The sequence below is a fragment of the Lacerta agilis genome, chromosome 4, assembly GCF_009819535.1.
Source record: "Lacerta agilis isolate rLacAgi1 chromosome 4, rLacAgi1.pri, whole genome shotgun sequence".
NCBI classification, from domain to species: Eukaryota; Metazoa; Chordata; class Lepidosauria; order Squamata; family Lacertidae; genus Lacerta; species Lacerta agilis.
This window is the reverse complement of record NC_046315.1, coordinates 42,252,863-42,269,875: the sequence shown is the minus strand read 5'-3', so window position 1 is coordinate 42,269,875 and position 17,013 is coordinate 42,252,863. Positions and strand designations below refer to the sequence as shown.

At 39.9% G+C, this 17,013-nt stretch overlaps 1 long non-coding RNA gene across 1 annotated transcript; it reads right to left on the bottom strand.

Annotated features, from left to right (window-relative positions):
• Positions 1-2,588: 2,588 nt before the first annotated feature.
• LOC117045039 lies at positions 2,589-15,407 on the bottom strand. Its single transcript, XR_004426389.1, has 2 exons — positions 15,348-15,407; positions 2,589-2,775 (listed from the first exon to the last, which is right to left on the bottom strand). It is a non-coding gene; the product is annotated as an uncharacterized LOC117045039 (long non-coding RNA).
• Between the last annotated feature and the right edge of the window lie 1,606 nt (positions 15,408-17,013).

Below are 17,013 nucleotides of genomic sequence, written 5' to 3'. Positions count from 1 at the left end.
ACCAATCAGCCGCCCTGATGTCCCCTGGACTCGGGCGTAGGATAGACCCCTTTTGGGGAATTGCCAAACCAATGAGTCCCTGGATTCCTCTACCGGAATATCCTTCATTTACATAGGCATGGCCACCTCACATGCCACGCCTATCACCTGAACCAGAGCCTATCCGCAACTTACAAGTTGTGACTAATTGCTTTGCGGCAGGTGAAACCCAAATGGCACCAGCCAATCAGCCAAGTGGGGAAAATTCCTGCCGTGCCCCTGCCTCAATGGCAGATGACACACAACAGCATAGCAAGGTCAAGCGCAAGCCCTAAATATAGGGAGAGGTGGGTGGGTGTTCCGATGCGAAAGCCCCAAAGAGGAAGCTCAGTAGCTTTGCATGGGCTTAAACAGGTCCCACATTGCTGCTTTTTGCAACATCCCATTGGTCAGATTGCACCACAGCAACATGGGACCGACCTATCAGGGGTTATGACTGCTTTCAGATTACCACCCACATCACCGGGTCAGGTGACCAGGTCGCACCGCAACATGTGCCCTCTGTTATGGAGGACACGCTCTATCGTCTTCAAAATGTCATTCTTTTCAGGGGATCTTTCCTAGCCTAAATTGACCCATTGCAGCCTGCAGTTTTGGGGCAGAATCTAGTGGATAACGTTCAGGAAAACGACAAAGGGAATGTGAACTTGTTGCTTCCTCCAGGATATCTCAGAGGCTTTTCTAACCATTGATCACAGTATTGTGTGGGGCAACATTTTATGGTGGTTTAGTTCCTACGTTCAGGTTTGGTTTCAGAGGAGAGAACTACCTGTAGGTAACTTTGCCTCAGTTCTCTAGCAATGGAACTGTGGAGTATGACAGAGTATGATGTGTCCCCAATTTTATTCCATATCTATATGAATTTTATTCATATCTATGTGAAGGTGCTGAGAGAAGGCATTAGGAAATTTGTGGCAAGGTGTCACCAGCATAATAGCCTACTGCATGAACCTTATTCACACTCACACCCACTTATGTTTACTTGGAATCACAGGGAGCAATTCTCCATACTGCTAAGTAAATCATTCCACCAGCACAAGAATTTCAGTTTGTCATATGGAATTATCCTCCCTTTCCCTGCTGCACTGTTCAGGGGAGTGCAATTTGGGGGATGAGCCAATTTGGGGGATGTGGGACATGCAAGGGGTATAAAAGGAACAAAAGGACCTGTTGTGTTAGCAGAAGAGCTTGTGCTGGCTTCCATTAGCAGGACTCAGTGGTTGAATCCAGCCCACAATCATCCCATTTCTCAATATAATATTCCAGTTCTCTAAACTCTACAACTCCCCCCCACCCCCGTGCATAACTTATTAAGTATTCAAGACTTGGAGAGAAGCAAGTAGCTCTACTTTCAAACCATAAACTTACACTTTCACATGAATTGAGAAACAGATGCAGAGCCATGCACTGTTATATATGGATATACGAAGTTGTCTTATACTGAGTGAGGGCATTGGTGCATCTAACCCACACTTATCTCCTCTGACTGGCAGAAGGTCTCCAGAGTCTCTGGCAGAGGTTATTTCCATTACCTGCTAGCTGAGCACTTCACTGAAGATGCCAGGGATTGAACTTGGAAACTTCTACATGCAAAGCACTTGATCTTTATATTGAGCTCTGGCCTTTCCTCTGCTGCTGAAACATCAGAAAATGGGGCAGTACAGCTCAAAAACCTGATACACCTTTTGCTATGTTCTCAGGAAATAAAGCCGAACAGATGAGAGAGAAATTACATTTCTTCCTAGCACAATCAAGTGGTCAGGTATGATCTTTCCTTAACTTGGTTGTGGTACCTACCAGGAGTAGACAAGGCACAGCTGGATTTAAAAAAACCAATTAATGTGCTTAATGATATCTGTAATTAATAAATATATTTGCATGATGTTCAAATGAGACTTTCTGGATTGGTGGACTGGGTTGTTGTGATGCTGTTTATTTTGGATGTTAGACTTCTGTGTTTAATAGATTAAGCATGTGAACTTGTGTCCCTTTTTCTATACTGCAAATTTAGGCTTGTACTTAGAGTGGTAAATCAGAAATTTTAATGAATCAACAGTGGCCAAGCTGCCTCCCCTTTTTTTGGTGGGGGGCAGGTAATAGAGAAATTTGTGAAGGTGATTACTAAAGCCTCAGAAAACAAAGCTCTTTTGTTTGCATAGCCAATCCCTCAAAACAGCATATGCATAATTTTATCATCACTGTGTGCCATCTGGAGTGTATTGAATGAACTACAATTTCAAAATGAGGTGAATGGTATCATTTAATTTCATGCCTTTGGAGCAAGAAACAGATATTACTCAAACAGATATTAGGTTTATTTGAAGTGAGGACAACCATTAAAAGATTCATTGTGAAAAATACAGCCATTATCACTTTACCAGAAAGGAGAAAGATTGCTAAGGGTCCACTATTATATACTTAAAATAGATATTACATTTGAGTAAACACTCTTCTAATTTAAATAGATAAATAATAAAATAGCAAGGAATGTTTTGGGAAAGATTGCACTGGTTTTAATATAGGGTATTGTTAACAAGGGACCACTTTGCTGTTTTTCACAGGCCTTTTATTTCATAGGGGGAGACAGTAACAAAGAGATGCAGTTAAGACTCCAGTCAAGAACTCACAAAGTGGGAAATAGCATTATGAGCACCTGGGAATTGTACTGCTGCCAGAACGTAGAATTTGTGGTTCACTTCAACTCGAGCGTTGACCAGTGGTGACCAATAAAAGAATCTGTAAGGAAACGTAAATATTGCAGTTCAGTCCTCCAAGCTGCAGAGATGTCATAAATTTCTACTAGACTTCCTGCAGTAGACTTCCAGGAAGAATGCAGGGGGAACGTACCAGTATTAAACTGGTATTTGAAACAAAGAATAATGTAAATGTATTGTCAAAGAAGTGAGAGGCTTTCACAATAGTTTTTCACTCCTTTATAGAACTCTCTCCTATTTTTCTTAAAGGAAGTTATAACAACTGCTTTATCAAAGAGCTATCTAAGCAGCGTACATAATAAAATTGTAGATCAAACAAAGCTAAAATCCACGAAACTATTAAAAACATATATAAAATACTGATCATTAAAACAAAAATAATGATCATTAAAACACATATAAAACCAGTAAAATATTTACAAGAATATAGGTAACTATATGTGGGAAGACTGGCTGAAATAAAAACAAAGTTTTCAGCAGGGATCATAAATATAGTGAGGGCACCTGTCTAATGTCATTATTCAGGGAGTCTGAACTCCAGGTGCTGCCACACAAATATACTGACTCCTCGCAAACACAGAACTTACATTGTGTATCACTTGGAAAAGTGCAAGTTCCATAGTATCTGCCAAATACACACGGATGAGGCACATATATTTCAGCAGAGTTGCAGCATATCTATCTTTTTATACAGGTTTAGACAACCCACAAAAGAAACCATACTATAAGAAAGGAGGGTCTATACAAAACATGGAACAGTATGAGGTTACCATGTGGCACGTTTTTAGTGTGCAGAAGAACTTAGCACAGAATTTCCTGTGGGATTTTCCTCCACACCATTACCACTTCCTCCCTTCTCCAGAGATTTGTGACAGTGTGGAGATGCATGTGCATGCGCACTCACTCACACCTGGTCAGCAACAGGACACACTTTGCTAGAAGGAAACAACTAATTGCATGTCAATATCCCGACCCCTCCCGTGATAAATAAAACACAAGACACAATGTATAAGGTTAAATGGGCAAGAAAAAGGCCACAACCTTATTGGTTACAGATGTTGAGCGGTATTGGCTTTAGGCATTGGACCTAACTAACTATATCCGACTCCAGTACGTCGTGCTGGCAGTCCGGGAAGGGATAACCACAGATGGGTGAGCCCTGCTGCTGCACATCAGCTAGGAACTCACCCTGTGATCACCGAAATGGGGCGTGCCTTAGGCCCTCACCTTCCACGGCTCTGGACATGGACACGCCCCCCGGACTCCTTTATCGAAGTACCCTTCAGCATTTGGGGGAGGTGATGGCCCAACCTCCCCCCCACCTCCTAGCCTTCCCGAGATAATCCAATGCCTAACCGCCAAACCAAAGTTGTGACGATTTGCTATGAGGTAGGCGAAAACCACCAGGTGGAGCCAATTTGCCAAGTGGGAAAATTCCTACCAGGCCCCTCAACGGCGACCAAACGTGGTCCATAGCAAGGTCAAGAAGGAACCTAGCCTAAAGAGTGGGTGGGTAGGGAAAACCTTGATCCGATGGGAGCCCGAACGAAGAGGACGAACTCTGGCCGTGTGCCCACTTAAATGCAGTGGGCACGCCCTGACCAACTGCGCCGGTTGGCCAGGCAGGCAGGGCACCGTGCCCAGAGTTCAGCCAATAGTGCCTGGGGATGGCAGCATCCCCAGAGCAAGCGTCGGGCTCGTGATAACTGCAACCCCCCCTCCTTTCTAGGGCGGAATGGGCATTCATGGTAACTCTAGAAAAATATAGTGCAACTGTGGCGCACTATTTTATGTTGACAATCCCACAGGGTCATTTAGGGATAGGCCAATTGTCAATTTTAGTTTCCTTCAGTTTCTCATTTTTTGAATCCTAAATCCAGTCCTCAGTTTGTAACAGTATTTCCCCCAAAAAAGTTCTCGCGAAAATCCATCGCCATCTTAGTATAAATTTCTCCTAATATATACATTTTTGCAAAGCAATTTTCACATATATAATTCATTGCACATATGTATGCAAGTTTATGCACACTTTATCCTGGTATACACATTTTTTTAACCCATTACTTGGTAGGAGAACTGCAGTGCAAAATTCACAGGAATGTGAACTTGAAGGATAGCTTGCAAATTATTTTGGAAACCATGAATCAGCTATGTTGTTGTTGTTTAGTCGTTTAGTCGTGTCCGACTCTTCGTGACCCCATGGACCAGAGCACGCCAGGCACTCCTGTCTTCCACTGCCTCCCGTAGTTTAGTCAGACTCATGTTGGTAGCTTCAAGAACACTGTCCAACCATCTCGTCCTCTGTCGTCCCTTCCCCTTGTGCCCTCCATCTTTCCCAACACCAGGGTCTTTTCCAGGGAGTTTTCTCTTCTCATGAGGTGGCCAAAATATTGGAACCTCAGCTTCAGGATCTGTCCTTCCAGTGAGCACTCAGGGCTGATTTCCTTCAAAATGGATAAGTTTGATCTTCGTGTAGTCCATGGGACTCTCAAGAGTCTTCCCCAGCACCATAATTCAAAAGCATCAATTCTTCGGCGATCAGTCTTCTTTTTGGTCCAGCTCTCACTTCCATACATTACTACTGGGAAAACCATAGCTTTAACTATACAGACCTTTGTCGGCAAGGTAATGTCTCTGCTTTTTAAGATGCTGTCTAGGTTTGTCATTGCTTTTTTCCCAAGAAGTAGGCGTCTTTTAATTTCGTGACTGCTGTCACCATCTGCAGTGATCATCGAGCCCAAGAAAGTAAAATCTCTCACTGCCTCCATTTCTTTCCTTCTATTTGCCAGGAGGTGATGGGAATGATCTTAGTTTTGTTAATGTTGAGCTTCAGACCATATTTTGCACTCTCCTCTTTCACCCTCATTAAAAGGTTCTTTAATTCTTCTGGCAATCTTAATTCCGGCTTGGGATTCATCCAGTCCAGCCTTTCGCCTGATGAATTCTGCATTTAAGTTAAATAAGCAGGGAGACAATATACAGCCTTGTCGTACTCCTTTCCCAATTTTGAACCAATCATTTATTCCATATCCAGTTCTAACTGTAGTTTCTTGTCGCACATAGAGATTTCTCATGAGACAGATGAGGTGATCAGGCACTCCCATTTCTTTAAGAACTTGCCATAGTTTGCTGTGGTCGACACAAAATGCAAACTGAATCCAATTTCTGCCCCATCCCTAGTGGCATGTTACAGCAATTAGTGTCTCTTATTGTGGCAACTGGATTAATTTGTAAGCGCCTACCATGACTTCTAATACCAAAGTTCATTATTAGCTTGGAAGACTTTCCCAACAAGGCAAGGCTAAAGGATTTGAGGTAGGGATACTGTGATAATCTGACAAATTCAATTTATACAAATTCAGTATTACATTTCCACTGGTATAGACAACTATAATCATTCATAGCTGAGTCTATCCTATTTACTTTCTTTCGGCAAAAATTATCAGCCACTGAATGACCAAATTTTTGTGCAACCTGATAAGAAGCGAACAGTTGGTGAGTGTAGAAAAAAATATTGGACAAATTAGATTCTTTTTTTTATTAAGAATGTTCCCACTTCCCTATGCAGCAAAGAACAATGAAAAACTGGCGATTTTTCAGGAATTAATGTTGTTGTTGTTGTTGTTGATCAGTCTCTTTATACAATAAAAATGGTAAAATACAACACATAAAAGGAATTTAAAACCAGAAAAATTAAAACAATGAACAAAACAAAATACAAAAAGGCACTCATCCAGCAATATATTAATCAGGACAAGCTCTACCTCCCTACTAAAAGATAAGCACCACCATAGGATACAACATTAAGTAACCAAAGGCCAAAAGTATCTGAAGAAGTGTGCATGCACACGAAAGCTCATACCAAGGACAAACTTAGTTGGTCTCTAAGATGCTACTGGAAGGATTATTTATTTATTTATTTATTTATTTATTTATTTATTTATTGCTATGGCAGACCAACACGGCTACCTACCTGTAACCAAAGGCCTGCGAAACAAAAAGGTATTAGTGTAGCATCAAAAGATTGATAAGGTTGGTGCCAGCTGCATCTCCCTAAAGGGCATTCCACAGATGGGGGGACACCACTGAAAAGACCCGTTCTCCTTGAAGTCGGTGCACAGAGAAGGGCCTCTGATGAAGACCACAGAGATATCTGAGATGATGTGGTGAAAAACTAGAAAACGGCCGGAATAATGAGACAGGTTTTACTTGGCCTAAATTGGAGATTTAATGAGGGGGTTTTTTTGGGGGGGGAGATAAGATTAAAGGGACACATGATAGAAGTTTAGAAAATTATGAATGATGTAGAGAGATCGTGCAACATTTTCCTTTGATTTATAATACTGGAACTTAAGGTTTCTTTCTGCAACTTGGTGCCCTCCAGATTTTTTGGACTCCAGTTTTCATGATCCATGACCACTGGAACTCAATCCGAAATAACTCCAGGGCACCTGATTGTAGAATGCTGACTAAGGCTGCAATCCTAACCCCACTTCTGTACTAACATTGTTAGGATTGCAGCCTTAGAGTCACCCAAATTATTTGATTGCCTGTAGATTCAAGACAATCAGAATAAAGTTTTCTCTCATGCAACGTTTAATTAAAATATGGAAATCACAACCGCAAGACATGCTGATGATCACTAGCACTTTTTAAAAGAGGTAAACAATTTAATAGAGGAGAAAGGCAACCAACAGCTATTAGCCAATGAAAACTAAATGAAACTGCCACAATCAGAAATTGATATGGGTTGCTAAAGGGCAAAGCAAGGGAGGGCTATGGGTGTCCTGGAGGTATCTAGCTGGCCATTCTTAAAAAGCAGAATGATGAAACTAAATTGACTTGGGGTGCTCAGGCATAACTGTTTATGTTCTAATTTATGCCAAATGTAATGTCTATAATCATGTCCAAGTTGGATATAATTATTTCGTACCAAGGTTTTGTCAAAGCTTCTGCAAAGGATCATTAAAAGAAGACTCAGCAACATAAAGCATTATCTTTTTCACATTCTTACTGAAATATTCTGACAAATTATTATTCCCACATGCCAAGCAACATATATAATACTTAAAATATGAAGGAAAACATCATTATTTTTGAAGACACAAGCTGTTTCCGTTAATGCGCTTCTCAGCATGATTGGTAGACTATAGGAACAATAAAAGTAAGTCCTCAGTATCTTTTTAAAATAATAATAATAATAATAATAATAATAATAATAATAATAATAATAATAAAAAATAGCACCTCATTTTCTGACAGCTTCTTTGTCCTTCAAAATCTTACTTTATATAAGTCTGTGTTATGAAAAATAGAAAGATGTAACATATGTAGATTAGTTAAGTTGTTTTTTAAAAAAACCTCACTCTGTCAGCCTTGTCTTTGCTATATAGTATAGATTTCTGTAATTGTATATCTGTTATACTCGGAGGTTCCAGCTTATGTGGCTTGTCAACTGAGTCATGAAGGAAAAGTCAGTCTACTACTCACATTGGTTACATTCAAGCTCTAGGTTTCAAGGGCAGCAACCTTCTCAGTACCAGGTATGGAGGGGCAACAAGAGAAAACTCTTGTCTCATGAGCATATGGTTGACTATCATGGGAAACAGGATAAGAGCGCCCACTCCTAGGAGCTGAAGCCCTTTGGAGCCCCCAATATTTGTTGGTGGGAAGACTGCCCCCTTGATGTTTGTCTGGACATCATGTGTGATGTCACAATGTTGTGGGTGACACCTGGATGCAGCACTGTCACACACGACACTTGGATACGGCACTGTTGTGCAAGCCAGCAACACTGCGGCTTGTTCTCCTCCGCCTTCTCCTGTTGTGGAGACGAAGCAGCCCCTGGGCCCACGGCAACAGCAGGAGGCAGAGGAACTGCCAGCCATGGAAGCTGAACTGCCACACAAGGCCCGGACATTGTGTGCAACAGCACGTCTGGGCATCACATCCAACATCCAGGTGTCTCGCACGATGTGACATTATGCACAATGCCTGGATGTAATGCTGTGACATCATCCACAACCTTAGCCCCCTAAATTGCTTTCCTGAGTTGGCAGACCTGTAGCAGGACCTTTGATCTGATCTAGCAGGCTGTGATCCAGCAAGTGGCTCTCATTTCAGTTCCGGTTCTATGAATAGAATTGTTGTGTTGGGGCCCCTCTATATTTATTATGTTGATTAACAAAGTAGCAAATTCCAAGGGATTCTAAGCAAATTCCAAATTCCAATTTCTGATGTGTTATACGCCTAGCAACAGGCTTCTAAATTTCCCCACCAAGTCATGCATTGTTTTCAATGAACCACTGGGTGTATTCATTTATATACTGTCACAAAAACATGGTTCTGTGAAAAGAGCTGTGCATTAAACCAAAAGGCTTCCCTGCATTACAGCTTCCAGAGCTCAAACTTGCATGCTATTCTTTTGTAAAGTTTCTATCATGTTTGAATCTAAGCCACAACACTTTGATATATTGTTAAATTATTATTTTGATAGAGGGGGGAACAGTAGGCTATTATTATTACTATCATCAGCATCATTTTGTACAGAAGCTAAAACAAACAAAACAAGATATAACTGAGTAACAAACACCGAATGAGAAAGAGAAAGATGTCCAGGACTAGAATGAGAATGGGATTTCTACATTTTTAAGCATTTGAATAGCATTTTATTAGATACCTTAAAATGATTATAACATGATTCATACACAGACATACACTAATATAGAATTATAGGGTATATAATTGTTTTGTGTACCAGCAATCACAGACAAAAGCAGAAGGGAAAAGCCGAAGGAGAGCTTAAGGATAGAGCAATTCAACCAAAAACTCATCATGGTTCTAGTTTAAAAATATATTCACCACCAGGTCTGTGATAAATTGAACTGTGCTGCTCTATTCCAAAACACAGCATGTTAGTAGTAAGAGCCATAAAATAATACAAAAGCAGTCCTGTATTTGAGTACGGTTTACATGCGAAGAGTTAATAAATTGTTAAATTTCTTACTTAGATTCTGACCTATACTTGCAAAGTATTTTAAAAAGGCACCATAAAAGAAATGCCATAAAATCCATAATGCCACAGAAATCCTAAGTCCACAGTCTGTCTCTTTAGCAGTTTTAGAGGCATTAAGGATGAAGAAGAAAGTCAAAGGGATTGGCCTGTGATATAGAAGTCAAATGAGTGGAAAATTCCCTCAACCATGGCTTTCGTTCAGAAATGGGAGCAGTATCTTGTTCAACCATGAAGTATCATGGGGATTATCTCTTTGAATGCTGTTGATTTTTTTATTTTTTATTTTTTTGAACGGGGTTCTATATTATTCAGTGCAACTCCAGTGCAGTTTCCCATAATTATTTTTCTGCTAAGCCATGGGGAGATGAGATGTGACTCAGATAATGCTATTGTTTTAGTTCAAAGGGGATTCTTGATTATAAAAGTGGCCTGATAGTGGGTGAAATGGAACATTAACTTATTTATAAAGCTGTTTGTTTGTTTGTTTGTTTGTTTGCTTGCTTGTTTGCTTGCTTGGCTTGCTTAAGCTTTTATATCCTGAACTTCATATAGTTCTAATCCTCTTGGGTTTCTAACACAGGCAGCAAAGCAAGCATTAAGTTTTCATACTATAATATAAAACTTTGATCATTAAGACTTAATATATCTTTAAAGGCATTATCTCAGCTTTAATAACTACTCACGTCCTTGTCATTTAAGCATTTTTTAGTTTGGGCATGTATATTCTAGCACCAAATTACAACCAATAACTATAAAAAGAAGTACCAAATTAAAAAAAAAGTGTTTGATTTAACATTCAACAAAGACAAACCATTACTGTATATAGGTAGTATCACTTTGGTTATTATAATAAAGACTGAGAAAAATAGAATGAATTGGGATTGCGGGGAAGGAAGCAATAGTGAGTGAATACAAGAAATGTGTTTGAATTTCTTAAGGAAAAATGGCAGCAGAGAGGTGGGGCTCCATTTCAGACAATGCCATGGCATGAAGAAGAGGCTTAACCCTTTCCCCATGTGCCATTTTTTCTAGTGAAAATGTTGTCCCTCAGAACTGCTGCTGGGAATGAAAACTTCTTTCACCTTCACAGACATTAAGATTATGGTCTCTCCATGGGTCACCATAGAGGGACGCGGGTGGTGTTGTGGGTTAAACCACAGAGCCTAGGGCTTGTTGATCGGAAGGTTTGCGGTTCAAATCCCCACGACGGGGTGAGCTCCCATTGCTCGGTCCCAGCTCCTGCCCACCTAGCAGTTCAAAAGCACATTGAAGTGCAAGTAGATAAATAGGTACCGCTCCAGCGGGAAGGTAAATGGTGTTTCCTTGCACTGCTCTGGTTCGCCAGAAGCGGCTTTGTCATGCTGGCCAAATGACCTGGAAGCTGTACACCAGCTCCCTTAGCCATTAACGCGAGATGAGTGCCGCAACCCGAGTCGGATACGACTGGACCTAATGGTCAGGGGTCCCTTTACTTTTACCTATGGATCACCAGTCAGTGTTCAGTGAGCTAGGCACAATGGCAAAATGGGTTCTCTGAATAGAGAGTTGAACAACAGACTACATGAATATCCCATATTTTGATAATAAAGCCACAATATCTGAATGCAATTGAGATTTTGAGCATATGGCAACTCCTCACTTATCATATTTAAGAAGGATATAAATGTTCAGGAAAATATGACTGCTCAATCAAATAAGGATATGTATTATACGGATTGTATTGCACATCTTAAATATATTGCATCATCAAAATTCATTTGCCTATATGTTATGCAACTAGAAGAATGATATATTCCCTACTGTGATATATTCCCTACTAGGACTGTATTCCTGCTTGGACTACTACAGTACAATGCACTCTGCATAGGGCTATCTTTGAAGATGACTTAATCCAGAATGCGGCTGCTAGACTGATGACTTGGAGCAGTTGCCAGGACCACATAACACCAGAGCTAAAAGATTTACATTGGCTCCCAGTACATTTCCAAGCACAATTCAAATTGTTGGTGTTGAACTTTAAATCCCTACATGGCTTCTGCTCGGTATACCTGAAGGAGCATCTCCACCCACTTGAGGTCCAGCTCCAAGAACCTTCTGGTGCTGGCATCACCAACCTGCAGCCCTCCAGATGTTTTGGCCTACAACTCCCATGATCACTAGCTAACAGGACCAGTGGTCAGGGATGATGGGTATTCTGTCCAAAACATCTGGAGGGGCGAAGGTTGGGGATGTCTGTTCTGATGGTTCCCTTACTGTGAGAAGTGAAACTACAGGGAACCAGACAGAAGGTGTTTTCAGTAGTTGTACCCACCCTGTGGAAAGCCACCCCAGCAGATGTCAACCACTGGTTCTTAACCCCAGTCCTACTAACTCATATTCTTAGATCTGGTTCCCCCTTATGCTGGCAGAGTTGTAAGGTATGAGGAACATATTGGCATATGTGGTGGGGATGTAATTACATAAGTTTTGGAAGTAGGTTGTAATGGAGATTGGTTTTATTGCTGGCAAACAGGTCACTTTGGACACTAAGCTATGTCTCATCCATTTTTGATGATACTAATGCTGACCTTACTTCTCAACAATTAATTCTATATCTGTTGGTTGCCGCTTGTCTAGAGATCTCTCAAGGGTGGAAGGATACATATTGTTATTCTATGGATCTAAGGTTTAAAAAAGTCATGTTCATACCATTTCTAAAAAACTGATTCATAAATATCAGGGGTGATGCGGAATCCTCTGACTTTGCTTCTGCTTGGCGCATGTTTATGATTTATATGACCAACAATCTCATGGTTGGCACATTCCCATTAATTTGAGTTATTTGACAACATTTATGAATATTTGGTATGTTTAGTACATATATGAGCCTTGTATTCTATTGTGGAATAAGTTTACACCATTCAGTCTTTTAAAGCTTTCTTTTATTATTGTGATATTATTTCTTGTTTTGACTGTTTTTTAAGAATAGATAGTGTAAACCTATTTAAAAAATCAGCTTGCTGCTGCAATCAAACCTTTGGAACTTTCCATATCCATGCCCATACTAGCATATAATGAAGTCAAGTTAAATGACATTTGAAAGGATGAATTTGCTGTTTTTATTCTTAAAACCATAGGCTTTTGATAACTTTTCCAGTCTTCTAATTGATATGATATGCTTGAAATTTATTGTAACAGAAGCCTTATAATCAATGTGGAAAGGTTTATACCTTGAGAAAACCAAGGCTTATTTAAAGACAGGGCTCATACCAAAATCACAGAACAGTAATTGGAATTGAACTTTGATGGCCTCAGAATCAGACAGTAGAGGCACTGAGGCGGCTGCATTTTCCCTTGTAAGTAGACCCATAATATAACCAACACCATTTGCTTATTAGTAGATAAAGGTGAGAATAATGGGCCTTTAAGAACACTAAGGAGTCTTTGGAAAGCTAGAACCTCAAGTCTGATGAGGTGGCAGGAAATAAGGTGGGACATAAGAAATCCCTGATGAATAAAATGGAAAGCCCGTCAGTACTTTGTCTCATCATTTGCAGAGATGCATAGTGAATATTTCGAAAATGTTATAATTTTTGCATAACTGCCCTCCCCTCTTAATTCAGAAACAATATATATATTTTAGGCTGGATCTAGACACATTTCAGAAAAATGTGTTGTAACCTTTATAATGAGAAATCGTGTGGGCAAAAATGGAACTCCACAACTCCATCTGGTGTCACTGTGTTATTTCACATATAAAATGCTTTTTTCTTTACCAGTCTAGCTGCCCTCCTTAGTTCCCAACCCACACATACAAACACAGTTTTTATTACTGTTTCTACATTTAAAGTACAGAATACATACTGAAAACTCTTTGCCCACAAGATGATTGGCCTATTTGCCTCTTTAGATGCTTGGATTTCATTCTGCATATTATAGTTTTTAAGGCATGATAAGGGAAAGGGGGTGCTTTGATGGCTTTGCAGTTTAGACATAATTGAGGGAAGGATCACTTTATACCCAGTTTAGTTATAAGCATTCCCTGTCTAGAGCTGGTGCCTCTCTAGAGCTAGTCAAGGCATGGACTTCTTTTGGAAGGAATAGATAAGATCATGTTGACAACAAATTAGGTTCCTTGGGTGATATCCAGCTACATCACACTCAGAGCAAACCCACTGAAATAAATGAACTTGACCATTGTTTCCAAAGAGTCCACTCTGATGTGACTGACATTGAAGATCACCTACTGGAAAGATTATGGGATATGGAGTGAAGTGCCACAAAACTTTTGACCATTCTTGTGACATTGGCAAAGGGAAGAAATATCAACCTAGGGAAGGAATGAGAACCAAGGAAGCTGCCTTATAACATTGCTCCATCCAGTTCAATATTGTACATTAACTGGCAGAAATTCTCAGTGTTTTTGGACTAGTGACCTCTCAGTCCATCCTGCATATGCTGGGAGTTGAATTTGGGACTTTCTGAATGCAGAGAAGATGCTCTCCCCAATGAGATGGCCCTCCCCTAAATCCCATCACTATTAGTTTCTAGTTTTGTTTTTCATACCAACATATCAACTGTGGGTGGGTGTTTTTTAGAACTAGGGAGTTGAAATGCAATTCTATGGTGTCAAGTGAGTGAAAACATTTACTGTAATGGGTAACTACGATCCAGGCAATCTCATGTCATGTGCTATTCAGACTGCAGTTGGGGCGGCTTATGTGATCTATATGTAGCAGTCCTTGTTTGTTTGTTTTTTAGGTACAGTAATGCTTTGTATTACCTCTACTTAAGGTATATTATAATGGAGAATCTCTAGGTATATTAGATATATAGATGTAAATTCAATTCAAGTTATATGGAAGCAAAGGTCAAATCAGATTAGTGAATAAATATAACAAGTAAAACTGAAATTGCAAACAAGAAGAAAAAGTGAAATTTGTTGAACACATTATTATCCTGTGAAGTCACATCCATCTTTGTTTTCTGGAAATCTGTTTGTTGGCGCTCTTACTGAAGATTTATCAGTCTAAGTGAAATTCGGAGAGGGTTTGCCCATTTGTTTATCTGTCACTGTTACTGTTCCATGCTATCCCTTCTCTAACCCCATATCTCTTAAGATAATCAATCAACCTAGTCATTTGAAGACTGATGCTGCAGAGACTCTCCTCAAGATGGCAGCAACAGTCTGCAACCAGTATATCAGCTATTGAACCAATAATTCATGCTGCCTTTTCCTCTTGTGAGCTTGGTGTCTCACCTCATGGCATGCCCAGCCTTTGCTTGATTACAGAATTATACTAACATCTGGAATATGGCAACTAATTCATACACCAGGCCAAAAAGATGTCCCATATGATCACCACCTTCAAAATGCCATCCAGAGTGAAGCTTAAATAAATATCCCAGCTGCATCACTTTGTACCCTGATGACTTAATTAATATGAATGATGTGCACAAGGTAATAAAATTACCCAAAAGGGAATCCACTCCCACAAGCTACACAAACGAATGAGATTCCTGCAGTCCTTGCAGATGCAAAAAAGAAGAAGAAGAAAAGGAGGGGTGGGAAATTGTACAAGAAGAAATTATATACTTACAAATTATACTCACAGTCCTGCTGACTGCAGTGATTCAGTAGTGCTAGGCAGTAACTCTGCAAAATCATTCTGGATAAGCAGTAGAATCAAGTGAAAGCTTCCCATATTTATTGCAGGATCCCCCCCCCCCAAAAAAAGATAAGTTATACTATATGGGCTGGTGGTTCTCAATCTTTTCAAACCTGGCTGGGACCTACTTTCAACCCAAATATGGATTTGATGACCATTTTATTCTTTTTTTGCCATATATTTGTATGGTGGTACAAGTGCTGTTCTTACAACCCAACTTAGATCAGCCCCCCAACTGGTAGTGGTTCCAATTTTCAAATTCTCCATGGGGCAAAAAGTTTGGAAATCACTGGAATAAGTTGTTCTGGCTTAATACAAAAAATAGGCATGTCTTATTTTTGTATTTTTTATTAATAAAAAGAGGTGCTGGAACTCACCATAAACACCTCCCTCATTCTCTTAGAATGCAAATGGCGCCCACCTAAGAGGTGCCGGAACTGAATTCCAGAGAGTTCTGTCTGAAAAAGGGCCCTGGACATGTCCACTTGATGTTGTAGGATCTTTGCTTGTATAAAAGTACTGAAGTCAAAATAACAAGCTACTCAGAGAGCAATACACACAAATCCACTGAATATATGTCTTCCCATAATGGCATAAATACATTAAAGTAGGGATGGATGATAAATACCATGGTTAAAAATGTTCTCCACATATCCAGTAACCTTCCATATCTCAACCCGTGTAAGAGAAAAAGAAAAACAGACCAAGCAGCTGATTGGAGGTAGAAAATAATGGTCTTAATGCGCAATTCTTCACAGACTCCTTAGTGACTTGGATCACAAGGCCTACATGAGTGTAGTTGTCACACTTGCATGAACAATAAACACCACTGGGCAAATCATCCACTCATCAAGTACTATCATTAAGTCAGAGACATGGAAGTCAACATACTAGCAGAGGGATTATTCAACAAACAATATTCTGGTTCTTGACAAGAGGAAGTCAAGTGATGCAACAAAATACTATGTGTCTAGGGAATAAAAGAAACAACGAAGCATGCAGGAAACCAGATAAAATTCCAGAGGAATGCTTGCCTGACATTACAGAATATAAAACCATGATCAGTCACTTTCCATTGATGCAAGGTTTTGGTGTCCCTAATCAGGCATGTTGCATCTTGGGGTCACATATTGTCATTGGAAAAAGGACACATGTCATAAAAGTCATTCAATGAGTCAAGGAAAATTCAGAATGCATTCTGCAAGCTACCATCTGTACTCATACAGAATTGTAACATGAAATGTTGTTTTCTTCATTGAAATGTCTTACCTTTATGGTTTTCAACAAGCAACCCATGGGTCACATCAAGGCCACAGAACTTCTGTCATTCCTTTCTTTAATGTTCCTGGTGCCAGCTCTTTTGGTTTTCCTCTTCTGGTTGGTGAGAGCGCAGCACAGCACAGACATCCTTGTTACCTTCTGTGCTGTTTCTTAAAGGCTACACAGTGATGGATATTAATAAATATCCATCATCACTACCATATTTGTTTATCATGAAGTTTTGTGGAAGCTAAGTTACTTTCCCAATGACTAGTTAATTCTAAGTGAGCCACGGGCAATAGCACTGCAACCAAATCCTTTTGTTTGAAATCTTCAT